This window comes from Apodemus sylvaticus, chromosome 2 (assembly GCF_947179515.1).
Source record: "Apodemus sylvaticus chromosome 2, mApoSyl1.1, whole genome shotgun sequence".
Classification (NCBI taxonomy): Eukaryota; Metazoa; Chordata; class Mammalia; order Rodentia; family Muridae; genus Apodemus; species Apodemus sylvaticus.
The window spans coordinates 15,027,549-15,048,073 of NC_067473.1; the positions used below are offsets into that span (position 1 = coordinate 15,027,549).

At 37.4% G+C, this 20,525-nt stretch overlaps 1 protein-coding gene across 1 annotated transcript in view; it reads right to left on the reverse strand.

The window, feature by feature from the left end:
* The window catches only part of Sema3e (semaphorin 3E), a 234,502-nt gene that overhangs the window by 208,547 nt on the left and 5,430 nt on the right, over positions 1-20,525 (reverse strand). The gene's annotated exons all lie outside the window — the stretch shown is intronic.

Sequence of the window (20,525 nt, forward strand, 5' to 3'; positions counted from 1 at the left end):
AATTCTGTTATGTTTTCTGTAGGTCCTCACAATAAAATAATTCCTTTCTTAACTATGTTTTCTTGCTCTTGGAAAATATTTACAGTTTTAAGGTTGTGATATACCTGGCTCTGTAACACAAACATTAAATATAATGTTTAAATTAACTCAAAGAACAATGGAACAGATGGAAATACGAGTATTAATAGGCATTACTGGAGGTGATGCAGATACATATAGCTCTACTTCAATTAACCAGAAAACTAGCAAGCAAAATACCCTCCCTCAGTCCCCAGTGACTTTCTAACACTGAGAGTAGGCTTGGATAATGTTTCTTTGCCTTGCTAAATCCTTATTTGCATAATGTTAACAGCCAGAGGGCTCCAAGTGTTCCCATGGGCTGGTAGGTCGCATAAGCATGTTTCTAGGATAGGTACACTCCAACCCCAAGGACCAAGCCTTTAGATTTAATGCTTTGGAGTACACACAGTAACCTTGTCAGTAAGAGTTCTCCATCCTTGAAACACTTACCATATCTAATGCTTCATTCAAAAATTACAGTGAAGAGCAATCTCCCTATCATTGGAGAAGGCATTCTGATATATTAAGTTTGAACAATCTTTTAAAGCCTTCTCCTGTAAACTCCGTGTATAGACAAGACAATGTCAACTGTTGGTTACATGTCTTTATTAAACAACTGACCTTCTTTTAAGTTGATGAGTGAATAAGAAATGCACTAGTCATGTAAAGCTCTGACCACAGAACAGAATAGATGTTTTATGGCAGTTACTTTTATTCAGATGGGGAATGTGGCCTAATATCAGTAGTTCTTCTCCACTCTGAAAGCAATGGAGACTTTTGTCCTTTCTCTGCATCCACTGAATGTGTTTTATCCATCCTGCCTTCATCCTCACAAGAAAATCACATAAAGAAAAATAACTAATGATATACAGAAATAATACATAGGAAAGAATTATCAATTCTCCTTTCTGAATGAAACTTTATGAAAGCTAACCACAAGCCTAACAATAGTTCACTGTTTTAAGGAAACCACTGTAAAACCACAATACAATATGAATCGGTTACTGTTTTATAAAGTACTCTTTCTTTACTCATTTCATCCAACACTGAACCAACAAGAGGCCTATTTACCATCTGCATAGAGTAACAGGCTTACAGTAACTTGAGAACAAGCATTCAGGTCTAAAAATAATCAGACGAATACGATTAGCAATGCTTTTGCATTAAGAGTATCAGTAGTTTTCTATGTTAATTATTCTTTTGTCATCTTACAGTCCCTATTTCAACTGTTTAGAACAAAAACTTTTACTCCTAACACCAAGCAGTCAAATTTATGCAAGAATTTCCTAAACTTAGAATCAGTAGTTCAGAGAATGACAGAAATAAAGTCTGAAAAGTCTTTTCATTTAACTTAACATACCTTCCAGAGGAGTCTGTTGGCTAAAGACAACTGTTGCTCCTGAAACTATATATTTCATCTTATATTCCTACTGAGTTCCATTAAAAACATAAGGTAATTTTACTATTTTAATCAAATGAATTCTAAGAATGAGATAAAGACATCTTTTAGAGAATTTATGACACACAATATTCATATATTAAAATGAAGAGCAGAAGTTGCTTACTAAACAAAATACAAGGATATGAGACAGACAAATGGAAGTAATGAGGAAGTGAGGAAGGAAGTTAGGAGCGAGTGAGGAGGCAGTGAGGAGGAAGTAAAGAGGAAGTGAGGAGAAAGAGAAGAGGAAGTGAAGAGGAAGTGAGGAGGCAGTGAGGAGGAAGTAAAGAGGAAGTGAGGAAGCAGTGAGGAGGAAGTAAAGAGGAAGTGAGGAGGCAGTGAGGAGAAAGAGAGAAGGAAGTGAGGAGAAAGAGAGGAGGAAGTGAGGAGAAAGAGAGGAGGAAGTGAGGAGAAAGAGAGGAGGAAGTGAGGAGGAAGAGGAGGAAGTGAGGAGAAAGAGAGGAGGAAGTGAGGAGAAAGAGGAGGAAGTGAGGGGGAAGAGGAGGAAGTGAGGAGGAAGTGAGGAGGAAATGAGGAGGGTCACTTCCTCTACCTGGCAGGGGTTTTTGCTCAAAGGAAAAAACAGAAAGTGGCAGTGCTTGCTAACTAAATCCTCACGGACTTATATCATACCTACTACATAGGAAGTTAATTGCACAGTCAGGACTTCCCTTCCTTCTCAAGCTTTTTGTTTTGTTTTTGTTTTGTTTTGTTTTGTTTTTAGTTGCTGCAGGGGAAGAATCCAGAAGGGTGTGTTCAATCAGTAATCTCCTACTAAGAAACACACAACAGCCATGTGTAATGCTTCAAATGAGAGTTTTAAATTTTTTAAAAAGAGATCATGTAGGTAAATCTACACCCCACATTCCATGGAATCGGGAAAATAAATAAATAATGATAGAAAGTAAACAAGGGGCAAGGAGGGCAACAGGGAGACTTTCTTCCAGATTCAGCACTGTGGACAGCCAGCCAGCAGCCGCTTTCCTGTTTAAACATCTGCTGTGTTTCTTCCCTTTCAGAAGAATCCTGCCTCATTCGGGAGTAGGAAAGTTGGTGTGAGACCATCAATTATGCAGAGTAGCACCTAACATAAGCTATCTGTGTGCAAACAAAATAATTTGCTTAGTCGTGTTTAATTGCCAAAATATTGTCTTTGTGAACAAGTGTGTGGCCAGTTGTCAGACAAGAGGGGACAATTTATGGCAGAAAAAACAACAACAAAAAACAAAACAAAACAAAAAAAACCAGACCCTTAATAATTTCAAGCACACTTCTATATGTATCTCATTTGATATATCCCAACAGGTATTCAAGTGAACCCTGCTTTACCAATAACTCCAGACACAGCAGAAAAGATTCATTCTTGGTCCATGTGTTTGAAACTGGGTGTAGGGAAAAGGAAATGTAACAAAAACTCTCTAAACAATAAGGCTCCAGGGTTATGTTCAAAGAGCCATTCACCAATTTTGTTTATCAACTTTGTTTCCATTCAATTGGTCAAAGCAAGTCACAAAACCATACTAACTTCCAAAAGACAGCAAGGTTATTAACAAGAATACCCAGTGAAACATGAGAAGATTCAGGAATGTAAGGAACTTTCCAGTGTTGTCCTGTTAAAGAAAAGTAATTTTGGTTAAGTCAACGCAAGCTTACTAAGCACACATCTTACATAAAAGAAAGCATTACAGTCCAAGGGAACAAAACAAAGAACCAGACACAGTGGCTGCCCTGACATACTTAGACAATACTACAACAGCAGTTACCACACCACAGCCAATAAGCTACAGCTGAGAGGAGGTGGACATTTGTTCAAACCCTTCTGTGGCTACTATGTATACTGTGTTTTTCAAGCAGCCTTTTTTGTCTTTTACTAAATTATCCTTAATTTTTACCATTTATGTTGACTCTTCAAAATAGTCATATTTGAAAACAAATATTCTAATTATACCGTTTAAATATAGCATTTAACTCTTGGTGAAAGGTTTTGTGGATTCTTTCCTGAGAGAAAGTATGTCATATAGAGACCTGGAGATGGTATAAAAGATAACAAAAAATATAGAAAACTTGAGTTTGACAAAAATTGAGCTCAGATGGGTACAGGCTATGGGCAAATAGAGCAGCCACCAGAACCTGGGAGGAAAAGGCAGATATTTGAGTTTTGGAAAAGGACTATCAGAAGATTAGTCCTAAAGCTGTTATTACTTTTCTTCTTCCTTTCTACCCCTTTCTACTTCCCTTCATTATTATTATTATTATTAAAATGGAGGGGAGAGATTTGCAGATCTACCACACTCGCCCACCTTAAAGGCACATCATATCAAATATGAAATAGTTCTTCCATTACAAAGCATGAGCCATACAGTGCTAGGGAAAATGGCTCTCAATGGCAAACACAAAAGGACTAAGTTAAATATCACAAATAATGTGTTCTATGATTCGCTAGACAACCAGAGGTCAACACTAAGCTATCGTAGACTCCCTCTCACTAGACTCTGTAACTGTTGTTGGAATTAGTGTTCTAATAAGCCCATATAAAAGACATACAATCCAGATATTTTATTTATAAGCCAAATATATATAGATTAGACAGATCTAGGACTATTCTAACTTATTCCCCAGCTACAAAGCTCCTTGTTCCTTGCTGTTTCTCCTCTCCATGTGATTCTGGTCCATGGTGGTCTCTATCTGTCCTCCTCTCTTTACCATCTGCAAACTCCTCTTGAACCTCCAGTTCTACCTTACTCCCTCCACTGCCTAATCACAGGCTCTAGCCTATTATTGACCAATTAAAATGAGGAGAGGACTCATATGACATCAGATGAGCATCTGCTCTTCATAAGTAGCCACATCTTAAGGAACCTGTTTTAGTTATAGGATACAAGCAGCATCAGAACAAGGCACTACACCTAAGCACCAAGCATAACCTTTTTTTTTTCTTAATCATCAGACGCGCTTTTGAACATCCCTGCTTAAAGGTAGCCCAGAAGATTAGCCTGACAAAGAAAAAGAGAAGAACCCTTTGTGTCCTGTGGGGTTAAATACTGCCTTGGAAAACGTTAGGTCATATACTGCACAACCCGCAGGAGGGTCTTCTAAATCTGAGTTGCCATCATTTAAATAATTATAGTCAGCTGAGGTGAATTCTATCTGCTAATTATATATGAGTCTATTTTCTTATTTTATAGAAATGGATTAAACATATACAAAAACTATGTCAAAATGAGGTGTCCATTAGGATGACTAATACAGAAGCCTTTGATTATTATAGTTATCTAGCCAAGATAAACTGTCATTAGACATCTTTTTAAAGCTATGTGCACATTTTTTCTCTCATTTCCTACTTTTGTATAAGTAAATTCTTCATGAAAAAGAAATATCAAACTTCTTATAATTCAGGAGTCTACAATGAAACATTTAACCAGTATGAGGTGAACAAGGAATGCTACTCAAAACCCACAGATTTGTCATACTTTAACACCCCTGTAAAATTTTAATTAAAGGAAAAGAACAGACAAAGTGCCTCTCATCTGCTCATTCCAGAGAATGCACGGCTCTTTTTCAAGTATGCAACTTTCCCTGAAAACCCCCAACTAGATAGTCGTATTCTCCCTCTTGCTTGGGCAGTTATACCCTTTTGCTGCTTTTCTTTTCATTCAAATCCAATCTACTGATCAAGGTCTAGAAGAGATCCCACCCATGCCAAGAAAGTCTTCAAAGATTCTAATCAGTAGCATACTTTGTCTGTTTTAATAATAATTTGGTTAAATTTTTAAAATATCCTAAGAATCATTCTTTTCAATAAAAACTACAATGTGTAAATATATTTTAGAATTTAAAATATTTGATGGCCATTATAATCTTGTTTCATATTCTTAATGCTTTAGGCTCCTGTATAATATACTCACTTTGCAAGAGTAAATCTAAAAGTCCTCCTTTGAGAATGCTGACTTCCATTTCATATATGAAGGTTAATATAAGCTCTAAGCAAGCTAACTATAAAGTGATAAAGCTAACCCCCAAAGTATTCTTCCATAACCAAGCCACAGAGTATAAATAGCTTCCGTTTCATTTGTGGAATTTATAATTTGAATATATTAGTAACTAAATGATTTTATGAAAGAGGAAATTGTAAACCACTGAGGGCTTTTGACAAGCCTGCTTTACGTACTAGGTCTTGCCAAAGATATTGATCTGGAACTCAGACAGGGCAAAGTCTGGAATTCACACAAAGTAATGCTTGAAAAGTATTTTTCTTTCACAGCAAGAAAGAAGTCATATCAACCTAGAGATGGTTAAGTATATGGGCACATAACTGTGGGTAATTCTGGAGATATTTATGAATAGGCTGTTTATCTCCTGAGCTGGAGAAAAGATTCTTTTGTATAAAATGTGGATTCTTTTCCACATGTTTCTTGTATAGAATTGAAAGGCCAGTTAGCCCTGCACAGCTAATTCACTGGCTTCATTGCATTGCTGCTTCTCATAGGTCTTCTAATAAGTTCTATAATGTACCAGTGAATGAAATACTGTCCCTATACCTGGCGAGTTTACTCTAGGGCATTTCTCTAAAAAACACAATATGTATTATTCCATTACTTTTATTTTGAGGAATGGAAGCAGATTGGTTTGAATTTTTAATAAACCCTCTGCTTAGACTATGCAAAGAAGATTGGATTGCTGGTAAGGAAGATTAGGTAAACATGACTGCAAAGCAGTAGTCATTTTACAAAGTATGCTTGGAACAGAACAGAGGTACAATGAGCACTGGTTATGTCTACATCAAGGCAAAATGATGGGAAGGTTGTACTACGCAGCATAATGGCCTGGGAGTGTGGAAGAAAAGCAAGTAGCATTTTAAGCAGTAAAGAGAGAAAAAAACAGAGTCCGGGAGGCAAGAAATGCTTGACAGAGTTCAGTATGGTCAGAGAATGAGGCTGAAAGGAAGACGCAGTGCAAGTTGACTGTAGTAGCACATAATCTCATCTCAGCTACTGGATGTCTGGATACAGGAGGGTTTGTTTTGTTTGTTGGTTTTTACTTTTTTGTTTTTTGTTTGCCTATGAGTTTGAGAAACTGCCTTAGCAACTGAATGCGACCCTATCTACAAATCGAACCAAATGAAATGTTGAAAGATATACAACAAGAAGGAAAGGTGTAAACAGGTCTTGAATCTTGAAGAGCATAGCATAATCATGCCAAGTATGCATCTTTCTAAAACTGCATTATGCATTCTTCCATTAGTGTTATTTTGAGGAATGGAAACAGAAATGGTTTGAATTTTTAATCATCACTCTGCTTACACTATGCAAAGACAATTCACTTTATTGGTAAGGACAATATCGATCATGAAACAACTGCTGTAATGCTAACCTTCCAAACCATTGGCGGGATTAGAAAGCTACAAAAAGACTTGAGAAACAATTCAGTAGCCACCTGTATGGCTGGCTATCTCCCTCTACATGAACAGATGGACTGTTGGTGGCAGGAGATAGTAAGAAGGAGATGGAGATTAATTATCCTCAGTTCCTTTGGAACTGGGCCAGCTGGGTTAATCCACGTGCAGTTCATAGACCACAAAAAGGAAGGGACAGATGATCATTGTAGAAGAGAATATCCAATTTTGAATGCATTGGCTTTGAGTCAGTAAAGGAAGGCAAGTTGGTCTGTGACTCTCTGGTTTTTAAAATAAAATACCTTTTTAGCATTCTAATTATAAATACCAGTAAAAGCCAGTACAACTATATATTAAAGAGAAAATAAAAATAATTCACAAGCTTCTTCCCATGGATGAAGAAAAATAAGCATAAAATCTATGAAAAATATTTATATGCAATGACTCAATTAAAATATGCGCTAAGGATATGAACAGAGAGCTCTCAATAGCAGAAATTAAAATGGCAAAGGGAATATTCTTTAAAGTGTTCATAATCCTTCATAATTATTGAAATACAAACTGAAATAACTTTGAAATTTTATCTAACTTCAGTTGGAATGGCTAAAATCGAGAAAACTGCTAAGAACAAATGTTGATCAAGGTTCAAGGAAAAGAGAATTTTCATCACTATTAGTAGGGTTGAAACTACTGCAGCTATTTTAGAAAACTGTGGGAAATTCTCAAAAAGCTCAGAGTAGATCTCCTAAACCCCCCAACTCCACCATTCCCTGGTATCCTGCTACAGAGATTCTTGCTCAGTTCTGTACACAGCCAGTTCATTCACAATAGCCAGAAAATAGAAACAACCTAAATGCCTTGCAACAGATGACTACATAATGAAAATGTGGTCCACATACACAATGAAATACGATTTCAGCTATAAAGAAAAAACATAATCATGGAATTTTCAGATAAATGGATGGAACTCGAAAACACCATGAGTCTTGTGATTCAGACCCATAAGGACAGATGTCACGGGCTCTTATCATCTGCTGCTCCTAGCTCTGAATCCTCAACTGTGAGCATGCAACACAGAGTAACAGGCACAGCAAGGTCCAACAGACCCATGCAGGAAAAGACGCTTTAGAGAGAAGATACTACAGGGTGCTACAAAGGGAAAAAAGGAAAAATGGGAAAGAGAGGCTTTCATTGGTAAAAAGGGGATCCAAAGGGAAAGGAATAACACATGGGTGTTTGAAAATGCCATAAGGAAACATTATCTTTATAACATTACTATATATATTATATGTATCTATATATGAGTATATGTGTATATATATGCATGTGAATATGAGTATATGTGTGTGTGTGTATATATATATATTTATATATATGCATGTGAATATAGTTTAAATGGAGTTTTGTTACCCAATGTGATAATGCTTCTCCCAAGAGCAATAAACTGTCAAAAAACAAATTCAAAACAGTGCCAATCATGAGCAATTTCCCTAAATTGCTGCTGCCTTGGTCACCTCCTAGAAATTAATGGAAAGACTACTCTGAACATGTCACACTTTGAACACAGGACTTGGAGGAATCTAGCTGGAACTGGCCTGGAAGCCTCTACCCTCAAAACTAGCTCTCATAATATTAGGAGGTGTTATGCAAGATGCAGAAGGAGCCCTGCCCACTCTAAAGCCTATGAACTACCACAATGGCTGGCCCAGCAAGGTATCTCCGACAGTGAGGACAGAAGCTCCCCCATCACCTGCACAGACATAATCGATAAAATGAATAATGGACGCGAAGCCTTTGTTCTGTATTCTGTAAGAGTGTCTGCAGACTCCTGTACTGAAAATAGTCCAGATGATGAATGCAATGCAATATTTTGCAAGATAATTTTCCTTGCTAACCTTGATATATTTATGGGTTATGTTTAATACCCACATAAATCAAAGCTGGCATACACTTACCATTGACCCTTGAATACATTTTGCTTATAGAATGTAGGCATATTAAAGTGCCTGAGGAGATATTTGGATAAAAATGTGGATAAATATTATTCTAAATTTACAACAAGACACAGCAAAAATATCACTTCAGCTGATAGTAAGTTATATATTAGGAGATAAGCAAATAAGAACATAAGGGTTTTTATACTGTAAGAAAAAAGTAGAACTTAAATGGTCCATAGTAATAAAAATGCATGCATAAACTATAGTATATTCAGAAAAGGAAACATTTTAATAATAATATGAATGCGTGTGATTGTTTTTCCCAGTTCCTCAAACTTATATGACTGACATATTAAATAATGTAGAAGGAGCAGCAAAGGCTTAATGTTTTCATCAATGCATAGAACTTGTAGGGAAGCAATATAAATTGTCTGAAGACAGCTAAAAACTCAGTGTTAGTGAATATAAACTCCAGCTTCTGAAAAAGAAGGGATATTGCACATGGGTGTGCCTGTCTTATGATATGTTCAAATCTCTTTATTACAGCATTTAATTTGAAACTGTCTCACTAATTTGTTAATATAAAAGTGACAGAGGCTGGAGAGACGATGGTTCAGTGGTTAAGAGCACTGACCGCTCTTCCAGAAATCCTGAGTTCACTTCTCAGCAAACACATGGTGGCTCACAACTATCTGTAATGGGATCCAATGCCCTCTTCTGGTGTGTCTGAAGACAGCTACAGCGTACTCATATACTTAAAGTAAATCGGTAAAAAGAAATGACAGTATGAAGATGAGAACGCATAATTATCTAAAATCTGCATTATGATTGCAGATGTTTGATTATTCATAGAACAGTCCCATGGATTTGCTCCTGTGTATTAAAGCAAGGAAAACTACATACAAAGTGTAGACTGGTAACATAAAAGCCCAGCATTGGAGTCAGGCAGTGGTGGCGCACGCCTGTAATCCCAGCACTCTGGGAGGCAGAGGCAGGCGGATCTCTGAGTTCGAGGCCAGCCTGGTCTACAGAGTGAGTTCCAGGACAGCCAGGGCTACACAGAGAAACCCTGTCTCAAAAAGCCAAATCTAAACTCCCCCCCCAAAAAACCCAAAAAACACAAAACAAAACAAAACAAAAACAGCATTGGGTGAAGTCAATTATTATAAGGAAAGAAAAGAATCAAAACTACAAGGAAATTGGGTTGGACTAGATTTTTTTTTTTTACTTCAGAAGAAATCAAGAGTACTTTACACATGTAAAATCTTCTCAAGAATGATCTTCTTTAGCTTCCTGTCTGAATTACAAGGAGTTAATTTAAAAAAAAAATTATGCCTCTTTTAAAACACAGTACTTGCTATGAATACTTAGAGAGACTGGCAAATCTACAAAATGACAGCAAATTAAAGTTATGAAATTAAGCAGTCACAGCCATGGTGGTATTTTAATTCTGCCATTCTGGTGTGGTGACCATTCCAGATTCTTTTTACGTAAAAATTTGTTCAGACATTTTCAAAGTCCCTGTTTATTTTAGCTGTGAAGAAAGGCTTTGAGCCTCCATATTAAGGAATCTGAATTTCATATTTCATTAACTATAATTATGTAATTTTAAAATATCTATTTCAGAAAGCAACGGTATTTATTGGTCCACATATTCCATAAACGCCAAAAGCATACATGCTACATTATCTAGTGAAAAAAAAAATCTCAAGACTCTTTCCAATTACTGATATTTAGATAGAGCCAATGATCAGTATATTTTATACTAGAGAAAATAACTTTAAAAGCATTTTTATAAGTAGTGTAAGCCTTGTTATTTTTGTCATTTCATTTCTAACTTTCTGAAGATAATAAATGTAGAAACTGATGTTAAGCAGATTAAACAAAACATACAATTTTGATGAAGGATCTCTGGGTGAAATTCGTGTCCTTTCCTTGGGAACACAACTATGTGTGCTGTTATTATGCTTAGGATCTACACAGATTGACAAGAATAGAAGAGGACTTTCCTTAAATTCAGTGAAGAAACCACACATGTAAGATAAAATAAACGAAAGAAAGAAAGAGGCTGGCTTTGTTGGGGCTTTGCAAAGCTCTCAGAAGGGCTGACAGCAATCTCAATGTAAATGAACAGAAAGCATATTTGACAAGTAAGACGTGTCAACTCCAGGTGGCCTTGACAAATAGAGGTTGCTGATTAAAAAGCATGTCTCTCCTGTGAGCAAGGCAGGCCTCCCTGGATGAGAAACTATGGTGAAGTGGAACACTGGCAAACAGGAACAGGACCTGAGCGTGGACAATGTCTGTAATCTCCATGAGAAGGAGGCCGCAGCAAGGAACTCTACATTGTCAACCTGGCAAGAGTCGTGTCCTGGAGACATTAAAAGACAAGTTAAAATGGAATGGCGTGACCTAAGAAGCAATAATTCACATTACAGACTATGGAGGCCATTGCTTTCTAGACATGAAAGCTACACTGAACAAAAACACAAATGGCAAGTGTGTGGGCACCTGGCCATTTTTGAGTGGCCACAGACCTTGTCACTATGCGAAATGGAGAGTAATCAGGAACTTGACACATTCAGAAACTTCCTCAACATGGTTAAAGTATAAAAGCTTTCCTAAAGCAATGCCGTTTTTCCACTTGTGATTTTATTTTATTTTACTTTACTTTTGAAGAAGATAAAGAAAACATTAAGTATATGCCTAAGTACAATTAGGTTTTCAATCCTGCAGTGATTACTCAGCTCCCCATCTCTCCCTCCCTCCCCCCTCCCCGTTCAGTTTAGGTCCTCCCTGTGCTCCTCCTTCCCTCCTCTCTTCTCGCCCTTCTCCCAGTCTCTGTTTCCTTCCTATCAAATGCCAACTTAGCAATTTCTAAGTGTCAAGCCCTACTCTGAATCCATTAAAAATTCTTTCATTTAATCCTTATCCGACCAATGAAACAACTGCTGTTTACGATGTGTAACAGTCTAACTAATACATTTTCCCTCGTTTGTTTTCTAAATAGTCTTTAAATAGGGATGAAGAGAACTATCTGTAAAACAATGTCATTTTCCCCGTCTTGAATGGACAGATATATTGGCCGATGAGAAAAACGTTTTGGGAAAATAACCATTTATCTGTTCTGTAATGATCAACAGAAGGAAAGATTATAAATCTGAATGAAATAAAGTTAGGAATGGACCCACCCCAAATTACTTGGATGCCGGAGTAAGCCAATCCCAGCTGTTACTCTTTACCCTGCTGCCATCCTCCTGGAGAGCAGGACGGGGGAGTATGCTCAAACAACCTGCTGCAGGAGCAGCTGGGCTTATTTGTAAAGTAGGCAAGCAGGCTGGGAAGACAAAGGGCAGTTTCAGGGGCCAGCAGTATGAATGGAACTCTGGGAGGTGGGGTGCGGGTGGGCTCAGGAGCAGGATGCTACAATGACGACATTACAACAAATCTCAGTACTGACAAAGCATTCTCAGGAGCGTACCCAGGAGGGCATTTGCTGGCCAGAGCTTTCCCCACCACTCACTGAACTAAAACCAATAGCAACTCCCTGTTCATTACTGATCTCTATGCAGACATTCAACAGTAAGCAGCACCGAGGTTTGCCCTATAATCCAGTGGAAATAAATGAGAGGTAAAACGCAAATGAGCATTCCTAATCCAGAACCACATGCGATGGGTATTGCATGTTAACTAACACAGAGATGCAGTTGTCTAGTAAAGGTAGTTATGTATGCTCAAAGAAAACTGCACGTAATAAAATCCTAGTATAATATTTATTTTACAGCATTATAAAGGATCTGATGTCTGTCTAAGCAATTATTTCCTTTCTAACGTAAAGACATTGATATGGATTTCCCCAGTTTATTTCTTTTTATTTTTCAATTTTATTTATTATTAAGATTTAAATGATTGTCTTTTCTTCCCCTTCAAATATGAAAAGTCTTTGTACAATCCTAATGATACATCTGATTTCAATTTGGGTATACATACTGTGGATTGAGTGAAAAAAAATGGTAATAAAGAAAATCTGTCAAAGCAATGTCCAACGCATAACCTTTGTCTTTAAGTGAGAGATATAATGATGGGGATAAATTTATTTCTGTTAAGTGGAATTATAATTAACTAAAGAATAATATTTTCTCCTTCCTATAATTCTTTGAGATTTTCTATAGAAAATTATAAGAAAATTCAAGTATATTAATATCATAGAAGTTTAAGCACTCATTTCTCATGACTCTAACAAATTAGCATTGAAATTGATATTTTAAGTGGTTGTGAAATCCATTCCAGTGTTTTATATCTTCTTTCACTTTTTTCCTTTCTGGACACAATAAAAGGGAAGTAGTTTGAGATCCATCTTTAGAGAAAATATACAATGATACAGATAATTGAATGTTTTGCTAAGTAAAACTTTTAACATTTGACTGAAATTTTCTTTAGTTTTCTTTTCAATCTACATTTTAATTATTATTGATATTGTCTTTTAAGAATAAGTATGATTATTTCACATCAATCCGGATTCTACGTTGACACCATGCTCAGTGTTTGGTGTTCATTCTGCCTGATTTTGCAAATTTGGCCCATACTCTTCACCCAGCCAGAAAAAACAGACACCACACACAATGCTACAGTGTTAAGTTTGAAAAGAATTGTTTTTTCCTTTCTTCACTTTTGTTGTTTTTGCTCATGGATTTTGTGAGTCCACCTAAGATGAGTGAAAAACTATTACATGTTCATCAATAATAGAGAATTATTCTCAGTCATTTTTACCTTCCATTATCCTTTGCAAAATCTTCCCTATATATGGAGGTTTTACATTTTATATAGAGATAGATGGATAGATAGATAGACAGACAGATAGATAGATTCGTATATACATACATACATACATACATACATATACATACATACATATCAGCCTGGAAGGTGCTAGGTAGACCAGGGAATGTCTCAAAATCAGAGACTTTACATACAAAAGCTGCCTATATATGGAGGTTTTACATTTTCTATAGAGATAGATGGATGGATAGATAGACAGATAGATAGATTCATACATACATATATACATACATACATATATACATACATACATACATACATACATAGATAGCAGCCTGGAAGGTGCTAGGTAGACCAGGGAATGTCTCAAATTCACAGAGACTTTACATACAAAACCTGGGTGTGGTGACTCTATTTGTAATTATGTTAAGATGACTGGGATAGGACAATCCTTTCAATTCACTGGCCAGCCATCTTAGATATATTCCAGATCCAGACACATTACAGACCCTGTCTCAAGAAACAAGGTAGATAGATGGCTCCTGAGGAAGCAAGGCAAGGTCAGCCTCTGGCCCTCCATGAACATATGCACAAGTACATATATTCACCCATAGAAATCCAGCGTTCTCTCCAAACCATCCCCTACACACACAAACATTTTAGAAACAAAATGATTGTATCAGCTACTTATTTATTTTAAGTCTTTTATTCTAACTTCTAAAACTAATCAAATGATTCCCAATTCTACGTTTATTTACTCTTTATAGAATGGAAAAAAATGTACACTTTTTCTAAATTGGTTAGATCCATTAGTTTCTATCCATATTTAAGTAGATTGTACTTAATCAATCTGGTATTTAAAAAAAAGAAAAAGAGATTAAAGATAATGAAATATGTTCTCAGCTGACTATGATTATTAAGTACAAATTTATTTCTTGATGTTTTATTTTATACAATATTAGACAATTTCATATAAGTTCTTAAATTTGGATGAGAAATGAGTTATATTTACGAGGTACTAGCTTGCAAAAACAGTATACTGTTCAACCATAACAATCACTTTTCCATCTCAATATCTTCTTTTAAGAACTTTATAATGATAAATCAAGGACAACATGATCAAATTACGCATCAAATATTCTCTCACAATCAAAACAAAACAGAATGCTTTGCTTTGGTCCACGAAGGACAGTGTTCAAAGCATTGAATGAGTTACTGCTCTTTTCCAGTGACTTCTGAGCTGAAGTCACGGGTTCATTTATTCATTTTATGTGTATGAGCATTGTCCTTGACACACCACAAGGGGGCATCAAATCCAATTACAGATGGTTGTGGGCCACCATGTGGTTGCTGGGAACTGAATGCACGACCTTTGGAAAATCAGCTGGTGCTCTTAACCGCTGAGCCATCTCTGCAGCCCTCTTTTACTGATTCTCTGTATCTGTTTCTTGGGGATTTATCCATGTGGCAATCGATGCGTTGGAATTGGGAGATAGAACTGGAACAAATGAGAGCCTGTGAGCAACTGAAGGAACCACTTCTGTAGCCCACATGTGTTCAGACTGCTTCTGTGCAAACCTCAGATATAGTCGTCTTCCAAGTGTATTCTGGATTGTTTCAATGCACTTTGGGGTCCTTTGCAGAACTATTGAAATAGAAACCCCCACCCCCTTTTCTTAAAAGATTTATTTATTATATGTAAGTAAACTGCAGCTGTCTTCAGACACACCAGAAGAGGGCATCGAATCTCATTATGGATGGCTGTGAGCTGCCATGTGGTTGCTGGGATTTGAACTCAGGACCTTCAGAAGAGCAGTCAGTGCTCTTATCCACTGAGCCATCTCCCCAGCCCTAAAAGAAACCCTTTTGAAGAAGGAGTAAAAGGTCAATTTTCCTATCTTTTCTTTCACTGATGGCTCCCGAGCCCAATCATTTTATTTTCTGTGATGTCTGATATGAACACATTTATAAGTGACATCCAGCCAAATAATTAAATAGGTAATATTAATGGCATTGTGTAGAGCAATTATATCATAGGCATTACAATATGTAATAAATCATATTGCATAACTAACATTCACTAGAGGCAAAGTAAACAATAAAAACTGCTACCAAAAAAGTTTCACAATCAGAACAGGCAACATTGCTCCAGGAATACAAGTGGCCAACATTAATAACCCGAGTAGGATTCCCAGGAGCACATGGTAGAAGGAGAAACTTAACTCCCCTAATTTGTCCTCTGACCTCTACACACAGGTCATAGCAATAAGCCCGCACTTGTAAATAAATAAATAAATAAATAAATAAATAAATAAATGTAACTAAAGTTTTTTTTTAAATTTCCAAATATACCTGAATTTTCATTAATTATATATCCCTCATACTAAATAAATGAAAAGTTCTCAAATTTTCACAGACATGGTGGGGGGGAGTGATTGAGCGAATGACACAGGTGATACTTGTGTGTGTGGCAAACGTACAAACGAGAAAATAGGTAAGTAGACATCGAGAGGAGTGTGTCTCTGACACAATCATTCAGTAGACTGGGACGGCTGTTGGGTCACAGACAGGGACCAGAAGTTAGAAAAAAACGATGCCTGTGACTGGCTTGTCGGTTCTTCCCCGCCCACCACCCACTAGTCATTGGTTGGTGCAATGCAATGAATGCAGTGTATGCAAATGAAGCTCCAGCCCCCCTGTCAATCAAAGCTCTGTCTCCTTAGACCTCATCTTAATTCTCAATACATTAAGACGTCTTGTTTTATCATTGTAAGTGTCTTTACAAATACATCTTAGTCCTCCTGGAAATCAGGTTTGATGTACAGCTCTGTGTGTGTGTGTGTGTGTGTGTGTGTGTGTGTGTGTGTGTGAAAGAGAGAGACAGACAGACAGACAGAGAACTTTATCTTAGAATAATATTAGGTTTACAGGAAGATTAATTTTGAAACTGATATACAAGTTTCCCATAAGGCTTAGACCCAGTTTTCCATTTAATAACAATGTACCTAATGGTAGCATTATCACAACTAATGAACCAACATTGACGTATAATTACTAACTAAAATCCATACTGTGCTTAGATTTCCTTAGTTGTCACCTGATAAACCTTTACTCCCTCCCTCTTATTCAGCATACCATTTATATTAATAAACTGCTTCCTTACATTCTAAAATCCTAGCCACGTGCTTAGTCTCAAAAATACTGATAAAGCTCAACAAATATTCACAGAAGATGGTATTGAATGAATCCACTTTCCTTGAATGGTTATAAATTTTCCAAGAGACCAAGATTCAGAGCACAGGGATTACATAGCGGTGACACTGCCCATCACTGGCCCAGGAAAATGTATCTTTGTGAGATATGCATGCCCTGGGATTTCACAGAATGCTTCTTTCTCCAAAACGGACTAAAGTTCTGAAGGTAATATAGTGATATGTGCCCCCAATCTCCAACATCAGTAATGAATAAAACATATCTATATACTACCCTGTGATTAATAAATGCATACACATCATGTTTAATTAAAAATGATCAGGGAATGGTATGAGTGATTTAGCATAACCAATCCTACAGTTTGAACATGAAGATACTAGCTGGGTGATCCCAGCATTCAGGAGACAGAGGCATGTTGACCTCTGTGAGTTCAAGGCCTGGTCTATGGAGTGAGTTCCAGGTCAGCCAAGGCTACCCAGAGAAACCCTGTCACAAACTAAAACAAACAAACAAACAAACAAATACTGTATTTAGCAGTAACCTTAAATCAAGTTGGCTTTTCTTTGACCATAGTATGGAAGCCAACTAAAAATGTTTTTTGTTTGAAATCAAACAAAACCACCATAGTAACCACCTACTCAATACCTGCAGGTTTCAAAAAAATGACTTGAATAAATAACTTTATTCACTATAAAATTGCATCACAGATATTCTCCCTTGACTTCAAGTCGCTTAAAGACATTTAAAATTCTATAAACTAAGGAACAGTATAAAGGTCACAATATCAAGTTGTATCTCCATGTTGTGATCCGCTGTTCTGTGAGGCTCACAAGGGACAGAACACTTCCATTAGCTTCTTTTTAATGCTGAGGAAAATAAGACTCAGAGCTCGGAGACTTACAAGAAGAGCGAGGCTTAAATAAGGTGCACTGTGAGTTCAAATCCTGAAACTTAAAACTCATTCATCTGTACAGGTCCCAATATAGCACCCTGTTTCCCAGGTGTGTAGGTTTTAAGGATTCTGGAGAAATCGAACACACAGGGAGGTCTACCGGGAGAAGAAAAGAGTTTGCATCTGAGAAGCTGGGCGGGGCCTGAGACAGCACGTGGTCTACAGTAAACTTCTCACTCAGGAAAAGAGCAATCAGGAGCAGTAAAAAGCTGGGAGCGACTTTGTGAGCACGTTTTGTTTTGGCCTTTTGATCTACAGTATGTTTTGAACTCACAATTTAAAGGCCTCTTCATTTCCCTCATTTCCAGGAGAGGACGGGTCAGGAGGCCCGGCTGGCTGCCATTCTCTCTTTTTTTCTCTTTATCTTCGTTGCTGCTATATCTGGCTGTGGAGCTATGGCTACCTGAAATCACCAGTGGGATTTATTCTTAGAAACTCTACGCCCCCACAATAACCTCTGGCTCAACCCTCTTTTAATTCTGGTTTTCCCAAGCGAAAGCTCAAAACACAGAGAGCATCGAAGTTGGTAGGCTTGGATTGATAAAAGTCTGTCTTTCACCTAACTCAAGTGTAACTACGGATTGTGTCAATTAACAAGTTCAGCATCCTATCCTAATCGGCCCCGCCCTACACTCCCATTGCCTCGGTCCCACATCACCTTCCAGCATCAGCTACGACCCTGAAGAGCAGGCCAACTTCCGGTTGTATAGTGTGTATTTCATTATAAGATGCATTTCGGCAAATTTTGAGTACCTAATAATTGTAATTTCTTTCTAATTAAAAGTCCTTGCTTTCTGCTTATCAAATTGGATAAAAAAAAATTAAATGATGTTTGAAGGTAAACTGAGAATGAATGGATACATTTCATCCACTTCAGGTTGTTTTCTCTTCATTTCTTTGGCCTAAAGTCAGGAAGAGAAAAGGAATCTCGCTCTCTGGGAAAGAGCTGGGAGAGAGATGCACATTGAGAGATGCGCAGGAACAAGTCAGGCAAAAAAGAGGAGGTGTGTCATCACTCAAGATTGGCACAAGCATTCAAAACAGTGTTTTTTAGAAAAATAGAAGGTTGCGCATAGATGGGAAAATGAGAGATGCCTCCTAAGGACTTCCTGAAGCCCTGCTGTTTCACTCACCAAGGATAAAGGAGGTGAACGGAAAGACCAGGCTAAGCCCCTCTTCTAAAGTATTCTTTATTGGAGGAGCCGTAAACAGTCACTCAGGATGCCTCAGTTTCCTTGGAACCCTTCTCTCCCCATCCCATTACACTCCCCTTTGGAAATCAGTGTCTAAGACAATTAGCCTGCTTGTAAGGCAATGGGCATTCATGGAATTCCAGCTCAGTGTAAGGAGTGAGTCCTGTCCCTTCATCAAACCTTACCTTGTTTGTACCAGAAAAGACAGAGCAGAAAGTTCTCTTTCACTTTCAAAGCAAACAACACATGCTGAGCTGATAGCCGCCTACCGGACACTGTTTAGACTACATTGCTCGGTGTGGTCTGGCTTTTGTAATATCAGCTCTATTGTGCTTTACAATGGCTGGCCAACAATTACCTTTGTTAGGTAGGTATTTTTAGGAGTTGATCTGTTGTCTCCCAGGTGCCAGCTGGTAAAGTTCCAGCTTCCTTTAAATTATTAACAAAGGAATTCTACAGTAACTTATAAATGCAAGGGACTCCAACACTGCCTACAATTTGTAGTCACCTAGAGTGGTCACAAGGCCTTGAAAGAAAACTCTTGCTTTTAGGAAAAACTGGTGATGAGTAGGGATCTTCCCTTATTTTAAACTGGAGGCTGAGAGTTTTGCTCATGGTTCCTTTTACACCTAGAAAGGAAACCAGCATAGAAGATGCCCTCAAGTGTCTTCTGGTTCACTGAATTCTTTTTGAAAGGCCTCCTAAGGGTGAAGTATTGGGCCATATCGATTTGTATCATCTTCCCTGATCCATCCCGATCTGCAAATTAAATGCTGCAATGCATTAAAAGAGAGAGGGCTCGTGATCACAAAACATAAGTGACTTGCTCAAGCCTCTGAACCAGAAGCAAGATTTGAATTAGGCATGCTTCGTCAAAACCTAGGGGATCAAGGCAATCAGAATAAGAATGTGAGAGTGTTTTCTAATGCCTGAGCCTAAAGCACTTGTCCTGTTTACCATTCCTGCACTGCTAAACCCTTAGGCAGAGAGCAGAGACCCTTGAGGATGCAAGGAAGGTACCAGCTATAGATGTGGAAATTCATTTTCCAGTTTAAAAAAAAAAACAAACTTCATGTAAATCAGTGGATTCTTTGGTATTTGGGGGGGGGGGCATTGGGATTTAACCTGTAAGATTACAGGTTAGAGCACCCAGGTAATAGGTGGGAAGATCTTGATCTACACATGAGAACTTAAATAAGCAGAGCTGTTCTTGAATAATAATTGTCTTGACCATGGCAGACTCATCACAAGAAGGCAAGTTCTCAGTCCCAAAAGATGTCTTGAAATCATTAGTCAGGAAAGAAAACACCCTTACATAGATTTCCTCTTAGAAAGCTTTTTTTTTTTTGTAAGTCCAACTCCACAAGACATATTATAATTCTTCACATTTTGTTCCATGTTTATTTCTTACCATAAACTATTGGTTAATAAAACCATCATTTAATTCTCACCAACACTCCCTAATGGAGTCTGGCATGTGGGTGAATGTTTACTCCCCAGTCCTATTTAACTACTGTGGTTATGAATCATGCCTTATGACCAGTTTTTATTTATTAAC